The 6,441-nt window shown below is 46.5% G+C and overlaps 1 long non-coding RNA gene across 1 annotated transcript in view; it reads right to left on the reverse strand.

The window, feature by feature from the left end:
• Window positions 1–2,166: 2,166 nt before the first annotated feature.
• The window catches only part of LOC139746736 (uncharacterized), an 814,741-nt gene continuing 810,466 nt past the window's right edge, over window positions 2,167–6,441 (reverse strand). Inside the window, exon 4 of the long non-coding RNA XR_011712212.1 lies at window positions 2,167–2,314. This is a non-coding gene — a long non-coding RNA (uncharacterized lncRNA). The remainder of the gene's footprint in view (window positions 2,315–6,441) is intronic.

The following is a 6,441-nucleotide window of genomic DNA, read 5'->3' on the forward strand; positions in this document are numbered from 1 at the left end:
TACAGCCTCGCCGAAGGTGACTTTTCACCCTCGGTGTACCCTCGAGCAGGCCGAGTCCCGGGTAACACCTACACACCGCATCGCACACGACAGTCAAGAGAATGGATGAGACTGCGACTGTTTCTTCGTTAGTTCCTGGCGCTACTACCGTTGCTGAAGCTGGAGAGGACGGACAAGTATGAAGATATCTTTACACACACACACACACACACACACACACACACACACACAAAGCGGGAGAGGGTGGACAAGCATGAAGATATCTTTACACACACACACGCACACACACACACACACACACACACAAAGCGGGAGAGGGTGGACAAGCATGAAGATATCTTTACACACACACACACAAACAAACAAACAAACAAAAACACATGAGTACAGTCGGTATCATATCTGACTAATCCCCCGTAATGAAGGCTAGGAACGTGTTATCAATTTATCTAGAAATAAAAGAAAAATGTGTAATGTTCGACAGGTCTCAACCAACTCGGGCGTCGTTGCCCTTTTCCCACCACCGCATCGCCACAACGAGGGGGTTCGTCCCCGAACGAGAGACTCCAGAGTGAGGGTAACCCTTGACTTCAGGTGTGAGGGTCATACTCCGTCCTTCCTAACACAGCCACGTCGCCACCTACCATATTAAGGAAGGGGGCGGCGGCCGTGCTAGAATACAAACATGAGGAGAATTCCTTCGGGTGAGACCATTGCTTTACTCTCCACTGACGGTTCAAATGATGTGTGTTTATGGCTTCAGTGGTTCATATGATGTGCGCATCATCGCCTCGATGGTTTGAATAATGTCTGTGGTGCTTCGGCGGTTAGAAACGACGTGTTCGCCGCATGCCTCAGCGGTTCAAATGACACCTCTGATACAGCTTCGATAGTTCAAACCGACACCCCTGGCACTGCTTCGACGGTTCAGATGACCCCCTTAGATACAGCTTCGACGGTTCAAATGACACCTCAGATATTGCCTCTACCGTTCAGATGACACCTCTGATACCGCTTCGACTCTTCGTATGACACGTCTGACACCGCTTCGAAGGTTCAAACGATGCATCTCGTATGATGTCGACGAATCATATTCATGGTGTCAGAGCTCTTGAACACCCCACCTCGGGTTCCTCCCACCCCATCAGGTAATTTCAGGCAACTGTGGTAGTTTCTATGGGAGGTGTTGCCATAACAATATTCATGAACATGATCCAGATCCAAAAGCTGCCTTTTTAAAAAAGAAAAAAGCAAATATCGTAAAAAAAAAAAAACGCGCTTAAAGATCTGGCTTATCAGAAAACAATGAGCGGACGTGACCATGACCTAGAGATACACTATCTTTACCATCGTAAGGATAATGTAATTAAGGAAAACATGACAACCAAGGATCAATTGTCATGTGGTAATTATTTTGCAATCATTGGCAAATAAAATTCTAATTATATGTTACATCATACCAAAAAAAAAGTAAATAACATTAGCAAGGCATTCTACAACTCACTACTTCAAGGACTCCAGATTTTAATCTAATCAGACTTCAAAATGAATCAAATATGATAAGTTTGATTCACACGAAGAAAGGAGAATCGTAAAAAAATATAATCTCTCCGCACGACGTTCACAAAGATTTCCTTCTATATACGTTGTGCGCTATTAAAGGAAAAAAAACTAATTATGTTACCAGTGTGTGTGTGTGTGTGTGTGTGTGTGTGTGTGTTACAGGAAATAAACCTTAATTATGTCCCTGTCTGGTGTGTGTTGTACGACACGAACTTAATGCTTCTACTTTATGTACATATTGTTGAGAAGCTATACAGAAAGTGTCCCATTATGAATACACAATAGCGATCCTGCCTTCTGTGGTTCTGGGTAACATTGGAAAATCCCATAGACATACTCGCCATTTCCCGCGTAAGCGAGGTAGCGTCAAGAACAGACGAGTGAGCCTCGGAGGGAAAAGTCTTCACTTAGGATTCCCTTTTTCTGTTCCTTCTTTGGGAAAAGAAAACAACAGGAGGGTGGAGGATTTCCAGCGCGCCTACCCCGCTCCTCCCCCCACACACCTTTTAGTCGCCTTTCTACGACTCGCAGGGAATGTACGTGGGAAGGATTCTACCACGACCACAAAAAACACATGTCACATTACCTTGAAGATCCTTCCCGAGCAAAAGCTATCAGTATCCACAGAGGGAAGGAGACAGCCGCAGTGTGGCAGCCGGCGGGGTAACTGATAGGTTCCCTTTTTTAATTTTCAATTCCTCAGGAAAGAAAACGCAAGACGGGCAACTCACCAGTTCAGCTACGGGGCGATCTGGAAATAAGAAAAGAACAAGTCAACAAAATTAGACACACACACACACACACATACATACACACACACACACACACACACACACACACACACACACACACACACACACGGATGACGAAGTTGGTTATCATAACACCGTGAAATTGGTTATCATTTGAGATGTAACATCAGTTTTATACACGATCAATGTACTAATCCACGAATAAACATACCTGATGGTACGAAATTACTTTACCACTGTCCTTACGAAATGTGAAAACAAAGAAAAGATACAGTTTAAATCAAGGCGAAGTTTTTGTACAACTGAAATACCATAAATGATATCTACAACACAGTAGCGATGTTTACATTACGGTTTGGGGGTTATGGTCTCTGCCACACGAACGTCATACCACAAAATGGTTCCAGACACCACAACTCCAGACCGACCACCTCCGTTCCCTTTTCACCGACGCAGACCATCGTACAACGCAAGACAAGCCAGCGAGGAGGCTGCAGTAAACCTACGATCCCGTCGTGATCTCCACCGAACGTCGCAAAAAGGTAGCGATTCTCTGCGGATGATCGTAGGGAGGGAAGGACCTGTCTGTCAAGTGAGTCTGTAGGGAGGGAAGGACTTCTCTGTCAAGTGAGTCTATAGGGAGGGAAGGACTTGTCTGTCAAGTGATTCTGTAGCGAGGGAAGGACTTGTCTGTCAAGTGAGTTTGTAGGGAGGGAAGGACTGTCTGTCAAGTGAGTCTATAGGGAGGGAAGGACTTGTCTGTCAAGTGAGTCTGTAGCTCGAGAGGCCGATCGTCAATCGTTTCCCCAAAGCCTCACTTCTCATGTGTGACACGTCTGCCTTGTTGCTACTGGTGGGTCATGGTGTTGCATTCCTAATAAAGTGTCTAGTGAACCACGGATGTCCCTCCTAATAGCCAGCCCGACTCGGACCGCTTATGAAATGGTCGAAGGAACAACTCCTTTCAGTCACTCCTGCTCCACACACACACACACACACACACACACACACACACACAATACCTACCCGACCTATTGTTACATACACCCGACCAAACCTGTAATTAGTCTAACAATTAAAGCAGACTCAGCAGAATCCTAATTCACGTTCGTTCAACGAAAACTTAAGTCAATGTAAACTGAAATGAACCGTATCTCATAAATGAACGGAATCGCATAAATGAACCGATTCGAAAGGAAGCGAATCCCATAAATGAGCCGATTCGAAATGAAACGAACAGAAACTTAAGACATGAATCCCTTCACCGTCGAACCGTTTCGAATCTCACGCAAACCCTAGTGAATCAAAAGGCGCAGAGAATGTACAACAACCACTAAAGCCGAACCTCCGACACAACGTCTCACTAAAATGAACCAAGCCTCATACGGTCAACGAATTGAGTATGAGGTGATCACCTGTTCATTAAACCCTCATGAATTACGATGTCCTCCGCCTCGCTCATAATCCTCTTTGATTCTCATGTTTGGGTTCAGCTCACCTGCCAAACTCCCTCCTCACCCGGCAGCTCTCCATCAACCCGTACCATCATACCATTTATCCTAGGGACACGATGGTACCTGAAGCATGGTAGCTCGGTACGAGAGAATGGTACCAGACTATAGCAGCATGGCACTTGGGTACACAAGCATGGTAACTCAGGTACCCGAGGATGGTACACGAAGGGTACGATGGTACGGCACACACTCAGCAGTGTTTGCATGTGTGGAGGCGACGGCGGAGATGCCCTGATCCCGTCCACTCACTTGATAACACCCAGTGCACGGGCGAGCCACGCCGGCCCGCCCTTACAAATGAGCAAAATGCCTCATAATTCCCTGGTGTTGGCGTGGGACTGGAACCCCCTCTCTGGAAGTACGGGGCTCACATACCACGCTACTCAACCCAGACCACGTAAAGGCAAACCTCCAAGGGATGTGATCTAAGGGTGAGGAAACGCGATACGAGATGAATTATGGCTATGTGAAACAGCTGCGTATATAAAACCTTAATCTAATTAAAGAAGAAAAGAAATATCTTTCGAGTATCTTAGGTTGGAGAGAGAGAGAGAGAGAGAGAGAGAGAGAGAGAGAGAGAGAGAGAGAGAGAGAGAGAGAGAGAGGTAAGAGTATGTGTCGGGTATGAAAAGGGCTTCTGGGATTTTCCAGAGAGAAACATGAGACGAGTAGCGAAGTACAGACATTCAATGTGTTGATGTCGCTCGGGCCTACCCACGTGCAGGGCAGCGAGAGGCGAGTGTGTGTGTGTGTGTGTGTGTGTGTGTGTGTGTGTGTGTGTGTGTGTGTGCGCGCGCGCACCTGCGTGGGAAGCGTAAAGATTGGCATACGAAAGGCTTATGAGAAGATAACACTTCGAACGACAGTGTTCTTTCAGAGAGTGAGGCACGCTCGTACGAAGAGACGTAGCTAGGAATGCAATTTGTTTCCCATACGGCGTCCCAGCTACGTCTCTTCATTGTATATCAACTGACTGCCATATTTCTTTCTTGTGTCTCCCCCTTGATGATGTGATTATTACACGAAAGTGCACTTCGGAACTTAACCTGTTTCACTTCCCCCGTGGACAATATATATATATATATATATATATATATATATATATATATATATATATATATATATATATATATATATATATATATATATATCCTAGCCTGAGCCAGGTACCTATTCCATCGACCAAAACCTAAGCGGAAGAGGAAGAGCTCGGTGGACTGCAGACCAACTGCCGCAACCCGGATTCGAACCTATCACACTCGACCCCAGTGATGGGCCCCGTGACCGCCACACGGTCAGCTGCGATAGCCGCTACACCACGGAGGGAGACTTACCCTTCTGGAAAAAAAAAACCATCCGTCCCACAGATACCATCGCAAACATTTAGAGTGAAGTCAACGCGGGCAAGTGTATGTGTCATGCTCCGAACTCATAAATCCTTCGCCTTTTCCCATCCTGATTTGAAATCAGACTTTTAAGCCCCCCTTCCCCCCCATGTGTCCTAAATCTCTCCCTGCCACTAAAGTTAATGGGATTAAACCATCGATCTTAACCGCCTCCGTCGTCTGACTCGTCCAGCTAAGAAGAAGAAAAAAGTGGAAACATAAACGTGGATATCATAACACGGGAGTTTATATAGCCTGAGATACGCATCGAAATGCGTGAGAAAATTTCGCCCGGGGATGGCTCAAGGGGCAAGTCGTTCTTCCCTCAGCGAACAGTCTCAGCTGATGAGCTGAGAGGCTATCGAGAGGTCTCCTCAGCTTCAAGGTAAACGAGATCTTCTCAGCTTCAGGGATAGAGAGGTCTCCAAAGCTTCAGGGGTAGCGAGGTCTCCTCAGCCTCAGGGCTATCGAGGTCTCCTCAGCTTCAGGGCACCGAGATCTTCTCAGCTTCAGGGCTACCGAGATCTCCTCAGCTTCAGCCTCTGGAGAACTCATGAAACGGAACGTTCGAACAAGCGGCTCATCTGGGAATGCGTGACTCGCCAGATGGGCTCGTACGAGAATGATCCCTACGCACGATGAACGTTGGCTGAGGATGGATGGTTGTACTCGAGGAGGAGAGGCTCTTCAGACGAGGTTAGTCTGAGGAAGATATATCTCCTGTCGAGGGTCATACGATTCGTCTTAAGGATAAGTGAACTGCTCGAGAACGAGTGTTGAAGGTTGACAGGTTCATCCCAGGATGAGAAGCTTGAGGACGAATGTCAACCTTGAAGGTTTACTGGTTCGTCCCAGGATGAGAAGCTTGAGGACGAATGTCAACCTTGAAGGTTTACTGGTTCGTCCCAGGATGAGAAGCTTGAGGACGAATGTCAACCTTGAAGGTTTACGGGGTTCATCCAAGGATGACATGCTTAGCTTGAGGACGAATGTCAACCTTGAAGGTTTACAGGTTCGTCCAAGGATGACATGCTTAGCTTGAGGACGAATGTCAACCTCGAAGGTTTACAGGTTCGTCCAAGGATGACATGCTTAGCTTGAGGACGAATGCCAACCTTGAAGGTTTACAGGTTCGTCTTGGGACGAGAGACTAATCTGAGGACGACTTTCAATCGTCAAATTCTACTTTTTCCATAACCTCATCTGAGGCTGGAGGTACACCTCAAA

The sequence above is a fragment of the Panulirus ornatus genome, chromosome 5 (assembly GCF_036320965.1).
Source record: "Panulirus ornatus isolate Po-2019 chromosome 5, ASM3632096v1, whole genome shotgun sequence".
Lineage (NCBI taxonomy): Eukaryota > Metazoa > Arthropoda > Malacostraca > Decapoda > Palinuridae > Panulirus > Panulirus ornatus.